At 39.0% G+C, this 15,782-nt stretch overlaps 1 protein-coding gene across 2 annotated transcripts in view; it reads right to left on the bottom strand.

Annotated features, from left to right (window-relative positions):
* Positions 1–15,782, bottom strand: part of AGBL1 (ATP/GTP binding protein-like 1) — a 920,262-nt gene that overhangs the window by 292,882 nt on the left and 611,598 nt on the right. The window lies entirely within an intron of this gene.

The raw sequence follows: 15,782 nt of genomic DNA, 5'->3' as shown, positions 1-15,782 counted from the left end.
TGGGGGGGGGGGGGGGGGAACGGTGCAAAATGGTGAACATCAGCCACTTTTTAGACTATCTCACATAGTGAAACTGTTCTGAGCAACTAGAATTCAACTGAATCAAAGAGTGTCAATTTCCATGAAGACTTCTACAAAATTCTCAAAATAGGGTCACATGGAGTGGGATGACACTGGTTAAAAGTAACTAATTCTGTGTTCCACGCCCAGATCCACCAAATCAGGAACTCCAAGGCTATGATTTGATAAAATGCATTTTGATCATTTTATGCTTATTAAAATCTGAAAGCTACTTCACTGGGTTGTATGTTGGAGGGACACAGTAAAAGATATGAAAGGGAGTCCTGAAGATGCTTGAATGAATAATATCAGAATTTACTTCTCAGAAGCAAGTCGATTTAAGGATTTGAACCAAGAAGTGCTAGGGGATTCACTAACAACAGGTTTTTCAAGATTCACTGCTCTGCCAATGAACTGTGAAGTCTATGAAATCCCCAAATCAGACTTATTTGGGATTTGTCCTTGGCAGAAGAGCAGTGTGGATAAGACTAGCTGTAGGCCACGGAAAATTACATGACACCTATATTCAAAGTCCATAGGTCTGAAAGATGAAGGAACTTGGAGAAGAAGAATCCAGAGGGTGTGCAGATCGGCACTCCTGACCATGTGCAAGTCAGTGTTCACTATTGGCAGGTCACAAATCTGAACTTTACAGGAGTCTTGACTTAGTTTTTAAATGCAGGTGTTTTCTTTTCTTTGCCCTTTTTAAGTGATGCCTGTTCCTTTTGCTTTTATTTTCAGATGATCTGATGTGAAATAAAGAGGAACAAGAAATAGAATGCTTGACCTGGAAAAAATGGTTTGTTGTGCTTTCATGCTCTGGGAAGGCTGCAATTCATCTGAGTTATCAAATATCTCACAATGACACTGGCTGGGTCTCCTGCATTGCAGGCAGATTCTTTACCATCTGAGCCACAAGGGAAGCCCTATGAAAAGTTAATTCTTTTTCACAATTATTTTGGCTAAAGGTATTGCCTCCACAGTGTCAGAAACCCAGGTTCATTTTTTTTTTTGGAATATAATTGCTTTACAATGTTATGTTAGTTTCTGCTCTACAACAAAGTGAATGAGCTATAAGCACACATATATCTTGGGCCTCCTCCCTCTTGTGCCTCCTGCCAAACCCCCATTCCATCCATTTAGGTCATCACAGAGCACTGAGCTGAGCTCCCTTTGCTATATAACAGCTTCCCAGTAGTCAATATTGAGGGCAGGAGGAGAAGGGGGCAACAGAGGATGAGATGGTTGGATGGCATCACCACCTTAATGGACCTGAGTTTGAGCAAACTCCTGGAGAGAGTGAAGGACAGGGAAGCCTGATGTGCTGCAGATCATGGAGTCCAAGGAGTCAGGCACGAGTTAGCAACTGAACAATGAAGAAGTAAAACCTAATTTCTCACCTCCTACAAATCACACATTAAGGTAGAATCTTTTCTTTTTTTTTTTTCTATTGTTACCTATTTAGTGATGAAAAATCGTATGATCAGGTGGGAGCACTAACTAATCACAAAACTGAGTGGGTGAATCCCTAATTCTCCGTTCAGAGCTGTTCTCATAACATCATACAGGTTCCTCAGAGGGGAATCTCTCTTCACCGAGATTTTATGGAAGGTCACTGTTATGTATAAAACAGATAACTAACGAGAACCAACTGTATAGCACAGAGAACTCTACTCAGTGCCCTGTGGTGATCTTAAATGAGAAGGAGATCCAAAAGGAAGGAGATACATGTACATGTGTAGCTGATTTATTTTGCTGTACAACAGAAACTAATACAACACCACAAAGCAACTATACTCCAATTTAGAAAAATAAATAAATAAACTAACAACAACAACAACAAATCAAACAACTAACTCAGACTCAGGGCTCAGAGTCTGAATGCAGGAAGGAAGCACCAGACACATCCCCTTACTCTTCAGGAAGACTGGGGCCAAGGAAAGTAAACAGAAAGATGTGGATAATGGAAACAAAGACATTGAAAACAAAACTTTTTTTCTGTGAGACAAGAATAAACGAGATTGGATAGCGTTCTCAAGTTCAAGAGGACTGTCAAGGGTCCAACATACCTATTTCCAAGGCACCTGCCTCTAGCCACTCAACTGAAATTAACAAAACCAGACAGAAGGAAGCCTTCCGTTTGGAGTTTTTACTGGCTCCAGGCAAGTCTGCATGGCTCTCGGCAGAACTATTTACATGGAATTACCCATAATGCCTGACACCACAATAATTCCCTTCTGCCCTGATGCAAATTTTACTGACAGCATTGAAACTCTGTCAAAGGGAAAAAGTAAATGATTCAGCAAATTGTTGACTTAAGACAGGGCAATAAACATTCAGAAGTTCTGCTGCATGCCAAGATACACTCCCAACCTGGCCAGGGAAAGCAAGCAAGGATCTTACCCATTCAGAGGAGTTATGTAAAATGTTCCTGAGTCAAGCAATCAGCAACGCCTGACTGACCTGTGGTCAGATGTCAAACATAAACCCAAAACATATATAGAGGAATTTGAGGGGTTTTTGTCTTCTTTGTAAATTTGTTGTTCTAGTGTTTCATGGCCCAGAATTCTTCCTGCAAAGAACCTTCAGATCTGTGGTGGTGCAGTGAAAATATTACCAATCTAAAAAATCAGAAAACCAAGATTGTAACACAGGTTCTGACACCTTTTGTTCACTGAACCTGAGCCAAACACTCAACCCTCTAGACATCATCATTTGTAAGATTAGAGTATCTGATCGACTTGTTCCATATCTATTATAAAATCCCAGAATGTTTTGGAACTTTAACCTTTTGGAACTGTCAGTCAACAGTATCCATGCAGTTTTTGTGGAAGGATCATACTCTAGACAATTCACCGAAACCCACTGAGCCTCAGTTTTCCCCATATGTGAAATGGAATCACAATGGAAAAGGTATTTCTCAGATTTTAAATGTCAGGATTAAATCACCAGGCAGGATTGTTTTTCACTTTTTTTAGTTTTGAAAAATTCAACTCCATAGAAGAGTTGAAACAATAAGACACTAACATATCCATCACCAATGTTTAACATTTTGCCACATGTCCTTGCTAGTTTTATACACATACACAAATATACATGTATGTATATTTCTTTGACTAAACCATTTTTTTATATTTGTTTTTATTTAGTTATTTGGCTGTATCAGTTCTATTTATCTGACTATACCAGGGAAGCCTGGCAAGCTGCAGCCTACGGTGTCCCAAATTGTTGGACACGACTGAGCAACTGAATGGAACTGATAATATCTATAGGATCTGGTTTCCTGACTAGGGATTGAACCTGGGCTTCTAGCATTTGGATGGCAGAGACTCAGTCACTGGACTACCAGGGAAGTCCATTACTGAACCATTATTAAGCTAACTTGCAGACCCTATAATATTTGACTCTTAACTATATCATCGTCATCTCTGAAGAGCAATGAGACATTCTCCTCTACAACCATAAGATCATTAAACATTCAAAAAGTTTAACATTGATCGTATCATATTAACTGATACACAGTGCATATTCAAAATTCTCCAATTTAATCATACGTTTGGTTGCCATAGCTGCTCATTCTCTTTTTCCCTAAATTAAGCCCTCAGCTTCATGTGTGTTTCCCTCTGGTGCCTCACAATATTGACTGTTTTTTTTGGTTTCTTTCTAATTTTTAAGCATTCAAACCCCTGGATTTATAAAACATTCCACACAAAAAATATGAACAAATCTCCCCAATACAATACAATGTTAAGACACTAGGAAAGCAGACAAAACCTATCTATCTCTACTGTTAGCATTAAGGACAGCAGCTACCTGTAGGGGTTAGTGACTGAAAGGGAACAGGAGGCTGAGTTATCGACTTTCAATTTCTTAATCCAGGTGCTAATTACAGCCTGTGTTCACATATTATTTAGGAAATCAATTATTTAACTAAGCAGTTATTTGTCAAAATTAATTAAGAAATGGAAAGAAATATAATGGAGTTGCTTTAATTCCCTACCTTCACTGGATAATGAAGTAGTCAAAACATATATGAATAGTGATGATTGGATTAACATAATTAACAGAAGTGTGTGAACAGACATATATTTAATTTTAATCACAAATTTAAAAATCATTCTTTTTTTAAGCCTTAAAGGTATGGCTTAAAAATTGTGTCTATTGGGATACAAATCTTCATTAAGTTCTGCAAATTAGTCACTGTACAGACCAACATCTTTTTTTATTTTTAAAGACTCAGCGAGAGCAGAAATTTCAAAAATAACTTTACAAGGTCCTAACCATAGAAGTAGAAAGCGGTTATTCTAAGAGCATTTTAAGTTAAAGATTAAATACATAATAAAATACTATTTAGGAACTGTCTTCGGAAGCCTATGAAACTCAGTGGGCCTGTTTGAATCTGTCTGCCAATGCAGGAGATATAAGAGATGCGGATTTGATTCCTGGGTCCCAAAGATCCCCTGGAGGAGGAAATGGCAACCCATCCCAGTATTCTGCCTAGAGAATCCTATGGACAAAGGAGCCTGTCGGGCTTCAGTCCATGGGGTCCCAAAAAGTTGGACATGACTGAACACAAGAAGAAGAAAGAAGGAACTATCTTAAATAAAAATATTATAAATCCACATAATAAATATAAGCATATATAATCTGGATCTTTAATACTTTTAAATTAAATGCTGAATAACAATTTTTAATGATCAAGAATTCAAAAAAGAATATAGAGGCAGCTTTAAGGAAAATAGGAGGAAATGATAAAATGCAGCAAAAATTAATTATTGAAAAAAATGTCAGAACCAGCAGACATAAGCAAATCTAAGAGCTAATTCTTTAAAAAGAAATAGATGAAAACAAAAATATTGTAATAAATCTTATAAGAGAGTGATTGGAAATATGATAACATATGCAAAGCTGTTTGCACAGTACCTAAGATCTCAACACTATCATTATTATTCAAAAAGAAAATCAAAGCTATGGTAATAGCTATAGCAGCACATGTGAAAGAAATCAAAAAAGATTTAGAACCTTTGTGGGCTGGAACACTGTCTCAGAAGATGCTGGAAAGCCCAAGAAGGCATATCATGCACAGTTAGCCCAGCTCCCAGTCAGTGGAGGGCTATGGCAATGGCACCCCACTCCAGTACTCTTGCCTGGAAAATCCCATGGATGGAGGAGCCTGGTAGGCTGCAGTCCATGGGGTCGCAAAGAGTCAGACATGACTGAGCAACTTCACTTTCACTTTTCACTTTCATGCATTGGAGAAGAAAATGCAACCCACTCCAGTGTTCTTGCCTTGAGAATCCCAGGGATGCGGGAGCCTGGTGGGCTGCCGTCTATGGGGTCGCACAGAGTCAGACACAACTGAAGCAACTTAGCAGCAGCAACAGCAGCATGGGCCCTGTGGGTCTCTGAGCAGAGAAGAGCAGTTTGCAACCCGTGTATTGAGGAATCAGTCACTGGGGTTTAACCATGAAGTGAATTTTTCAGTAACTGCCCTCAACTGTGGTATGTTGACCCCCATCTTTCCTGCTGGATTGAGACTCACAAAGATGGTAACAATAACCCGGTGTATGAGACAGCAAAAGAGACACTGATGTATAGAACAGTCTTATGGACTCTGTGGGAGAGGGAGAGGGTGGGAAGATTTGGGAGAATGGCATTGAAACATGTAAAATATCATGTAAGAAACGAGTTGCCAGTCCAGGTTCGATGCACAGTACTGGATGCTTGGGGCTAGTGCACTGGGATGACCCAGAGGGATGGTATGGGGAGGGAGGAGGGAGGAGGGTTCAGGATGGGGAACACATGTATACCTGTGGCGGATTCATTTTGATATTTGGCAAAACTAATACAATTATGTAAAGTTTAAAAATAAAATAAAATTTAAAAAGCAAAAATAAATAAATAAATAAAATAAAAAATAAATAAAAAATAGTTGACAGCAAAAAAAAAAAAAAAAGATTGCCGGGAGAAATCAAGACCAAAGTTCCTTTATTATCATGGCTGATCAGTTGACCCATCTCTAATGTCATCAATTCATGGCATTTGATGGTTAAAAAGTACAATGGACTCAATTCAAGACAATGAAACATAAAGCAGAAGCTTTTTTTTTTCCTATGAATTTCTCAAAATAAGATACCTCCATCTTATGAGAGCTTATAGAAGCCAGCCCTCTCTCTTCTGAACAATGTGATGTCTCAAACTGCCACACTTTGCCCCAGTGAAGGGAGCCAATTTGAAAAGTTTTTTCAACCAGAATGCAGAGTGGAGAAGTAAAAAGAAACCATATCATTGATGTGAGAGTATCGCTGAATCAAACCAATGTCCAAACCCACCGAACCTCTTTACCATCTTCTCTGGTGGCTCAGATGAAGAGACTGCCTGCAATGCAGGAGGCCTGGGTTTGATCTCTAGGTCAGGAAGATCCACTGGCAAAGGAAATGGCTACCTACTCCAGTATTCTTGCCTGGAGAATTCCATAAACAGAGGAGCCTGATGGGCAAACACATCTATTCAAAAATAAAACATTGTGAGTTAGTTTTCTTCTAAAATAAAAATCATTTTTCTAGAGCACACAGAAAGATGGTATCTAACTCAGCATTTCTGGTGAAGGTAGTATAATTCTTATAAAACAGAATGAAGAAAACAAAATTGCTAATGTAAAATATAAAACCCTAAATAAAATATTAGTAAATAGATTTCAATATGGTGTAAGGGATACTTCACTAAAGCTAGACAGGATCTCTGCTAAGATGATAAAGATGGTTTAATTTTAGCAGTGTTTGAAGATAATATTTCATGACAATAGTGACTTTTAAAATAATCACCATAGTACTTTTATAGACAAAACTTGAATGCTGGTTAAATCTCTTTGTTCATTGGTAAATACTTGCACATGCAAGGAGATTGGCACACCCCACTCCACAGGGACAGGACCTCCTAGAACTCATTGTATGCATCTCCTCCTGTGGCTGGTCATTTATTTGAATCTTTTATTATATGCCTTTACTGTTGTTATTAAGTCACTAAGTGGTATCCAACTCTTAGCTGCCCCATGCACTGTAGTCTGCCAGGCTCCTCCGTGCATGGATTTCCCAGGCAAGAATACTGGAGTGGGTTGCGATTTCCTTCTCCAGGGGATCTTCCCGACCTAGGGATCGAACCCTTGTCTCCTGCTTGGCAGGCTGATTCATTACCACTGAGCCACTAGGGAAGCTCATATTTGCCTTATTACGTATTAAACTAGTAAATGTAAGTAGTTTCTTAAGATTTGTGTGCCATCATAGCAAATAATCAAACTTGAGGAGGCTACTGTGGGATTTATGGCCAGTCATTTAGAAGCAATGGAGGCCCAGACTTACAATTAGCACCTGGAACTAGGGGCAGTCTCATGGGCCTGAGCCGTTAACCTGTGGGATGTGATGCTTTCTCTAGGTCGCCAGTGTTAGAATTGAATTAAATTGTAGGACATCCAGCTGGTGTCAGAGAGTTGATCCATATGAGAAAAAACCTTGTGTCTGACGTCAGAAGTGAAGTGGTGTCACTGTATAAAAGAAATAGAGTTTTTCCTTTCAGAAGGTAATGAAAGATTTTTAAAAATAAAACATAAAAAGAATGGATCATAAAGGCAAACATTGATAAACCCATGCATGGAAAATTGAGAATTTGAGTTCATCAATCAAACTACATCATAAAGAGAGAGAAATATCATGCCATAAATAGGAAGAATATATTTGCAACACTTATAATGACAAAAAAATTAGAATGAAAAAAGAGCACCTGTGATTCAATTAGAAAGAGGTTTTCTAAAAAAGAGAAAATAAGCAAAGAATTTAAACATTGATCAGAAAACATGAATAACCTCTAAACACGTGAAAAGTGCTTTAATTCACTTAGTAATGAGCAAAATTATAATTAAAATAACCTTGAAATAACATTTCATATTCATCCTATAAGAAAAACTTAAAAACTCAGAAATCCTAAATGCTGTCCAAGGTAAAAAGCAGAAAACTTTGTTAACTGCTGGAATAAAAGAAAGCTAGAATAACTACTTTGGGAAATATTTTGGTGTTTATCCAGTAAAACTGAACATATTCCTATCCCAATACCCAACAACTTGACTCCTCAACATATTCCCTAGAGATAATTTGCAAATTTGCTCTAGGAAACTTGTTATCTACAAGAATGTCCAAAGCAATATTGTGTGTAATTGCAAAATGACAACAAAAATCCCTGAAAATAACCCAAAGGGTCATTAAGATTATATAATAGATGAAGTATGGAAAACTTACTATATTGCAGAGCAAATTAATTATGATATGCATCCACATGTCATTATAATTTAAAACTACAATTGTTGAATGAAAAACATGTGACAAAAAAAGGCACAATGTGGTTTTACACTTATATAAAGTTCAAGTATGAGAAAAGCTGAACATTGTATTAAGTAGGAATACACATATATTTGCAAACTTGCAAAGAAGAGGAAGAAAGTGATCATCACCAAAGTCAAAAGTCTGATTACCTTGGAGAATTGGAGAATTACGTGACTAGGGGACAGCCAATTATCAGCATTGGTTTTATGTGGATGGAAAATGTTTTAAAACAAAAATAAGCAGCATGATTCATAATTTGGGGGGAATCATATATAAAAGCATAAACAGCAAATTATATCTTAAAAAGTATTACAATAGTCAAAAGGTTAAAATAAGCTATCAAATAAACTTTATCAATCAAGAAAGAAAACATTAAGACTCATCCAAAGTCAAGTGGGCAAAGGGGATGACTAAACCATTCCCAGAAGAATAAATGCAAAACACAAGAAAAATATCAACCTCAGTAATTAAAAAATACAATTAAAGCAAAGTGCAAGGATATTTCTATCAAATCAGCAGAAATTTTTAAATGATAAGTGATGCATTTGAGGGTGGGGATGTCCTAGACTCCTGGAGAAATATAAACTGGCAAATTCTTTCCAGAAGAAAGAAATTTATAAAAATATTGCAAAAGGCCATGCAATTGACTAGTAATTCAACTTTTAAGACTCCAAAGGATGCAACTAATATGTATAACTGAATCACTTTGCTGTTCACCTGAAACTATCACAACATTGTTAATTGGTTATGCATGCTCAGCGGATCGGTCATGTCTGACTCTGTGACCCTGTGTACCACAGGCTCCTCTGTCCACGGGATTTCCTAGGCAAGAATACTGGAGTGGGTTGCCATTTCTTCCTCCAGGGGATCTTCCCAACCCAGGAATCAAACACGCATCGATTCTTTGTATATGTGTATACACATATATATAGCACACATATCTAGGCATGTAGCATATATATGATATATGCGAATGTAATTATATACGTATATACACATTTATCGGAGAAGGCAATGGCACCCCACTCCAGTACTCTTGCCTGGAAAATCCCATGGATGGAGGAGCCTGGTAGGCTGCAGTCCATGGGGTCGCTAAGAGTCAGACACGACTAAGCAACTTCACTTTCACATTTCACTTTCATGCATTGGAGAAGAAAATGGCAACCCACTCCAGTGTCCTTGCCTGGAGAATCCCAGGGACAGGGGAGCCTGGTGGGCTTCCGTCTATGGGGTCGCACAGAGTCGGACATGACTGAAGTGACTTAGCAGCAGCAGCAGCATACACATTTATACGAGGGGCTAAGAAATACAGTAAGTTGCCCAAGGTGGGGTCTTCTATTTTGTTCTCACTTTATTTCTATAGCTTTTACAGTTAGAAAAATAAAATATTTAGAAACCCAACTGACATTATATGCGATAGTCCGACTCTATAGTATTTATAATTTAAGGCAAATCGATGCACAAATATATCTTTGGAAAGGATTTGTTTATTCTGCTGCTCTTAAATTCTAAGGATCAAGACGGAGCATCGATCCAGGAGAGGGTCCATCTTTGAAGAGGGTACATAAAAGACATGCTGGAGGGTGATGGTGATGATAGTAACAGTAATAACTGTACCATGTATACAGAGTGTTACCATTTACACAGCACTTTCAGGCACAATATCGCTTCTAATCACTAGTCTAATGGAAAAATACTCACAGCCCAGCACACAAGCCATCTGTCTGTACCACTCCAGCCCAGCATTTGCTATGGCAGAATACAAGAAAGATAAGAACATGCTTTCAAGGAGTTTGCAGTCTGGTTAAGGAGATAAAACATGCACACAATAAATGCTATGTGATGAGACTGGAAACATTAATATAAGTGGGATTTCCAGCCTTTCTCCTCTCCTGCCTGCAAAAGAGAACTTGCTTTGCTCACTCTGTGTGTTTCCCTTCTCCACTCTCCAAAGAGAATTCAGCAACTGCCAGGCCATTTCGGTTCTGTAGCTGGAAGGTTTCTCTGAACTTTCGTAATCTAGAACTGGAAGATAGGATTAGCCATCCAGGAGGTTGTTTACAGAGACAGGAAGAGAGAAGTTTAACGTAATCATGGGGCTGTGTATGAGTTAAGTGGGTGGAAGGGAAAAAAAAAAAAAAGAGATTTTCAGAGGAGATGGCGTAGTGTAGAAGACGCCTGTCTTCTGGGATGTTTGAGAAACAGTAAAAACTAACTTGAGTCAAGAGAAAATGTTTTTGGTTACTAGACTCTCTTTGACCATGACATTAATCTGAGCCTAGATTTGAGCTCAATGTTAAGAGTAATAATTTGGAGTCCTTTCTATGTAGAGGGAAATGTACTTAACCAATGAAGCATCTCTTTTCCTGCATCATGGCAGTTTCAACTTTTGTCACCAGATGTAGTTTGAGGTCAGAGAGGTTGGTGGACTTCTAAGGTGACTCCCGATGAGCTCCATATCCTGTATGTGCCCTTGTATATTAATAATACCCTCTTCTTGAGTATACGCTGGAACTAGTGACTTGATCCTCATTGGCAGTAAAGGTGATGAGATAACAATTCTACAACTAGATTCCAAAAGCTGGAACTCCTATATGGCTTGCATTCTCTCTATTACCTTATCACACAGTTGTAGACATAAGTCAGCTGCAACATCAATAAAGGAAGAGACTCACATTGCAAGGAATGCAGGGCAGGTAAAAGCAGTGAGAATCAAGACCTCCTGAATGAGCCTGGAGGTATCTCCTTACCAAGTTCAGCCCCGCAATGTCTATAGACCAACTGACCCCTTGACTGTGCCCTGTGAGTGATCCCTGGAGCACTGGACCTAGTCCAACAATGCCAGACTCTGACCCACATAAGCTAAGCTAATATATGTGTGTAGTCTAAAGCGCTATTTGATGGTCATTTGTGACTTAGCAATAGATGATTAATGCAGTTATGTATTTACCTCTTCCTTCATTTTGCTCTTTCTCTCAGACATTTCTCATCTCCTCCAAATCCTCACCGTCTTTCTAATGCAAGTTTCCCATTTGGATTACTTAGACCCTAAAGCTGAATGTAAGGAACAATGTGTCAGGCTGAACTAGGTCTCCAAGGTGGAAGAAAAGGCGGTGTCGGTGACGGCCATCCACCTGGCCCATGAACCCACCAGAGCAACTGCTCTGCCCTCAGAGCCCCTTATCCACACCTGCTTCACTGCCAGATGAAGAAACAAAATGATTGCAGCTCTAACACAGATGCATAGAACAAAATTATGGACACCAGTGGGGGAAGAAAAGGGTGGGATGAATTGGGAGATTGCAATTGACATATATACACTATTGATACGATGTATGAAACAGATAACTAGTGAGAACCTACTGTATAGCTCAGGGAACTCTACTCAGGGCCCTGTGGTGACCTAAATGGGAAGGGAGTCAAAAAAGAGGGGATATGTGTATACATATATCTGATTTGCTCTGCTATACGGTAGAAATGAACACAACATTGTAAAGCAACTATACTCCAATAAAAATTAATTTTAAAAATTCATTGCAGCTCTATTGAGACCTTCCAAATTCCAAGACAGGCCAGGAGATGCAGATCACAGCAAAAACCCCTAGCATCATTTTCTTTGAAGATCATTAAAACGAGACAGATACTACACCACTTTCACTGAAGTATTCATGGAAATGATCAAGAGGCATCTATGGATTAAACTGCCAACATCTGTTGGATCATCAAAAAAGCAAGAGAGTTCCAGAAAAAATATCTACTTCTGTTTTATTGACTATGCTAAAGCCTTTCACTGTGTGGATCAAAACAAACTGTAGAAAATTCTGAAAGAGATGGGAATACCAGACCACCTGACCTGCTTTTAAGAAATTTGTATGCAGGTCAGGAAGCAACAGTTAGAACTGGACATGGAACAACAGACTGGTTCCAAATAGGAAAAGGAGTGTGTCAATGCTGTATATTGTCACCCTGCTTATTTAACTTATATGCAGAGTATATCATGAGAAATGCGGAGCTAGAAGAAGCACAAGCTGGAATCAAGATTGCTGGGAGAAACATCAATAACCTCAGATACGAAGATGACACCACCCTTATGGCAGAAAGTGAAGAAGAACTAAAGAACCTCTTGATGAAAGTGAAAGAGGAGAGTGAAAAAGTTGGCTTAAAACTCAATATTCAGAAAACTAAGACCACGGCATCTGGTCCCATCACTTCATGGGAAATAGATGGAGAAACAGTGACACACTTTATTTTGGGGGGGCTCCAAAATCACTGCAGATGGTGACTGCAGCCATGAAATTAAAAGATGCTTACTCCTTGGAAGGAAAGTTATAACCAACCTAGACAGCATATTAAAAAGCAGAGACATTACTTTGCCAACAAAGGTCCATCTAGTCAAAGCTATGGTTTTTATGTAGTCCTTTATGGATGTGGACTATAAAGAAAGCTGAGAACTGAAGAAGTGATGCTTTTGAACTGTGGTGTTGAAAAAGACTCTTGAGAGTCCCTTAGACTGCAAGGAGATCCAACCAGTCCATCCTAAACGAAATCAGTCCTGAATATTCATTGGAAGGACTGATGCTGAAGTTGAAACTCCATTACTTTGGCTACCTTATGTGAAGAACTGACTCATTTGAAAAGACCTTGAAATTATGTAAAGTTTAAAAATAAAATAAAATTAGAAAGAAAAAAAAAAGCTCAACATTCAGAAAACTAAAAAAAAAAAAAAAGAAAAGACCTTGATCCTGGGAAAGATTGAAAGCGGGAGAGAAGAAGACAACAGAGGATGAGATGGTTGGATGACATCACCGGCTGAATGGACATGTGTTTGAGCAAACTTCAGGAGTTGGTGATGGAGAGGGAGGCCTGGCGTGCTGCAGTCCATGGGGTTGCAAAGAGTCGGACACAACTAAGCAACTGAACTGAACTGAACGGGCTGTGTACTAAGTCATATCCAACTCTGCAATGCTATGGACTGTAGCCTGTCAGGCTCATCTGTCCATGGAATTCTCTAGGAAAGAATATTGGAGTAGGCTGCCATGCCCTCCTTCAAGGGATATTCCCAACCCAGATATTGAACCCCTGTCTCCTGAATTGGCACATGGGTTCTTGCCATTAGCTACACCTGGGAAGCCCAGGGTGTATCTAAGGACATCTTAAAACCATGTTCTCTGTTATCAGTATCAGTTCAGTTCAGTTGCTCAGTCATGTCCGATGCTTTGTGACCCCACGAACCGAGCACGCCAGGCCTCCCTGTCCATCATCAACTGCCTGAGGCTACCCAAACCCATGTCCATTGAGTAAGTGATGCCGTCCAACCACCTAATCCTCTGTTTTCCCCTTCTCTTCCTGCCCCCAATCTTTCCCACCATCAGGGTCTTTTCAAATGAGTAAGCTCTTCGCATCAGATGGCCAAAGGATTGGAGTTTCAGCTTCAACATCAGTCCTTCCAATGGACACCCAGAACTGATCTCCTTTAGGATGGACTGGTTGGATCTCCTTGCAGTCCAAGGGACTCTCAAGAGTCTTCTCCAACATCACAGTTCAAAAGCATCACTTCTTCAGTGCTCAGCTTTCTTTATAGTCCAACTCTCACATCCATACATGACTACTGGAAAAACTATAGCTTTGACTAGACAGACTTTTGTTGGCAAAATAATGTCCCTGCTTTTTAATATGCTGTCTAGGTACTTTGGCCACCTGACGTGAAGAGCTGATTCATTTGAAAAGACCCTGATGTTGGTGAAGATCGGGGGAAGGAGGAGAAGGGGACAACAGAGGATGAGATGGTTGGACAGCATCACTGACTCGATGGACATGGGTTTGGGTGAACTCCAGGAGCTGGTGATGGACAGGGAGGCCTGGCATGCTGCGGTTCATGGGGTCACAAAGAGTTGGATACAACTGAGCGACTGAACTGAACTGAACTAGGTTGGTCATAACTTTCCTTCCAAGGAGTAGGCATCTTTTAATTTCATGGCTGCAATCACCATCTGTAGTGATTTTGGAGCCCAAAAAATTAAGTCAGCCACTGTTTCCACTGTTTCCTCATCTATTTGCCATGAAGTAAAGGGACTGGATGCCATGATCTTAGTTTTCTGAATGTTGAGTTTTAAGCCAACATTTTCACTCTCTTCTTTCACTTTCATTAAGAGGCTCTTTAGCTCCTCTTCACTTTCTGCCATAAAGGTGGTGTCATCTGCATATCTGAGGTTATTGATATTTCTCCCAGAAATCTTGATTCCAGCTTATGCTTCATCCACCCCAGCATTTCTCATGATGTACTCTTCATATAAGTTAAATGTTCTCTGGTAATTATGCAAAATAGAATAGGCATTGACTGATGCATCACATGTCTTTATCTCAGCTGGGCCACCAGCTGCTACCATGTTAGATAGCCCTTCCAGGGTGGCCACCCCAGTAGGATTTGTCCAAAAGAACAAGAATAACTGTGTGTCTCAAGCTTGTGCTACCTTGAACAGATGGTAAGTAGCTCTGAAATGTGAAGTATGAAGGATGTTTCCTTTTCTTCCTCCAAAGTCATGATCAGGAAGCAAATACACAGGGATGGAAAGAAGACCAAAAAAAAAAAAAAAAAAGCTAAGGAGCAGAAAGCAAGGGAAACCAGATATCAGACGCTGTATCTAGTACAACAAATTGCAAATCCATATTTGTTCATTACCTTCTATAAACTTGTTGCTGTAGGAATACAAACCAGCAGAAAACATGTCTAATGCTTGAAAGAACTCAAGTCTTGCCACAAAGTTAAGATCACACTAAATACTATACGATCCTGCAATCCCACTTCTGGGCATATATCTGGAGGAAACTCTAATTTGAAAAGATACACATGCCCCAATGTTCATTGCTGCACTGCTTACAATTGCCAACCTAAATGTCTATCAACAGATAAATGGATAAAGAAGAGATGGTACATATGTGCAATGGAATATTACTCAGCCATAAAAAGAATGAAGTAATCCCATTTGTAGCCACACGGATGGACCTAGAGATTTTCATACTAAGTGAAGTAAGTCAGACAGAGAAAAAAATACCATGTATAATTGATAAGTAGTATCTTAGAAAAATTATACAAATGAATTTATTTACAAAACAGAAATAGACTCACAGACATAGGGAAAAAAAAGTGTACAGTTACCAAAGGGGGGTGGAGGGTGGGAGAAGAAGACATAATTAGAAGTTTGGGATTATCATATACACACTGCTATACACAAAACAGGTAAATAACAAGGATCTACTATGTAACACAGGGAAATATACTCAATGCTTCATAAAAACCTGTAATAGAAATGAATTTCAAAAAGAATATATATATATATATATATATATATA

Source organism: Bison bison, unplaced genomic scaffold, assembly GCF_000754665.1.
Source record: "Bison bison bison isolate TAMUID 2011002044 unplaced genomic scaffold, Bison_UMD1.0 scf7180017860443, whole genome shotgun sequence".
Classification (NCBI taxonomy): domain Eukaryota; kingdom Metazoa; phylum Chordata; class Mammalia; order Artiodactyla; family Bovidae; genus Bison; species Bison bison.
The sequence above is the reverse complement of the archived record's forward strand: the minus strand, read 5'-3'. Positions and strand labels throughout refer to the sequence as shown.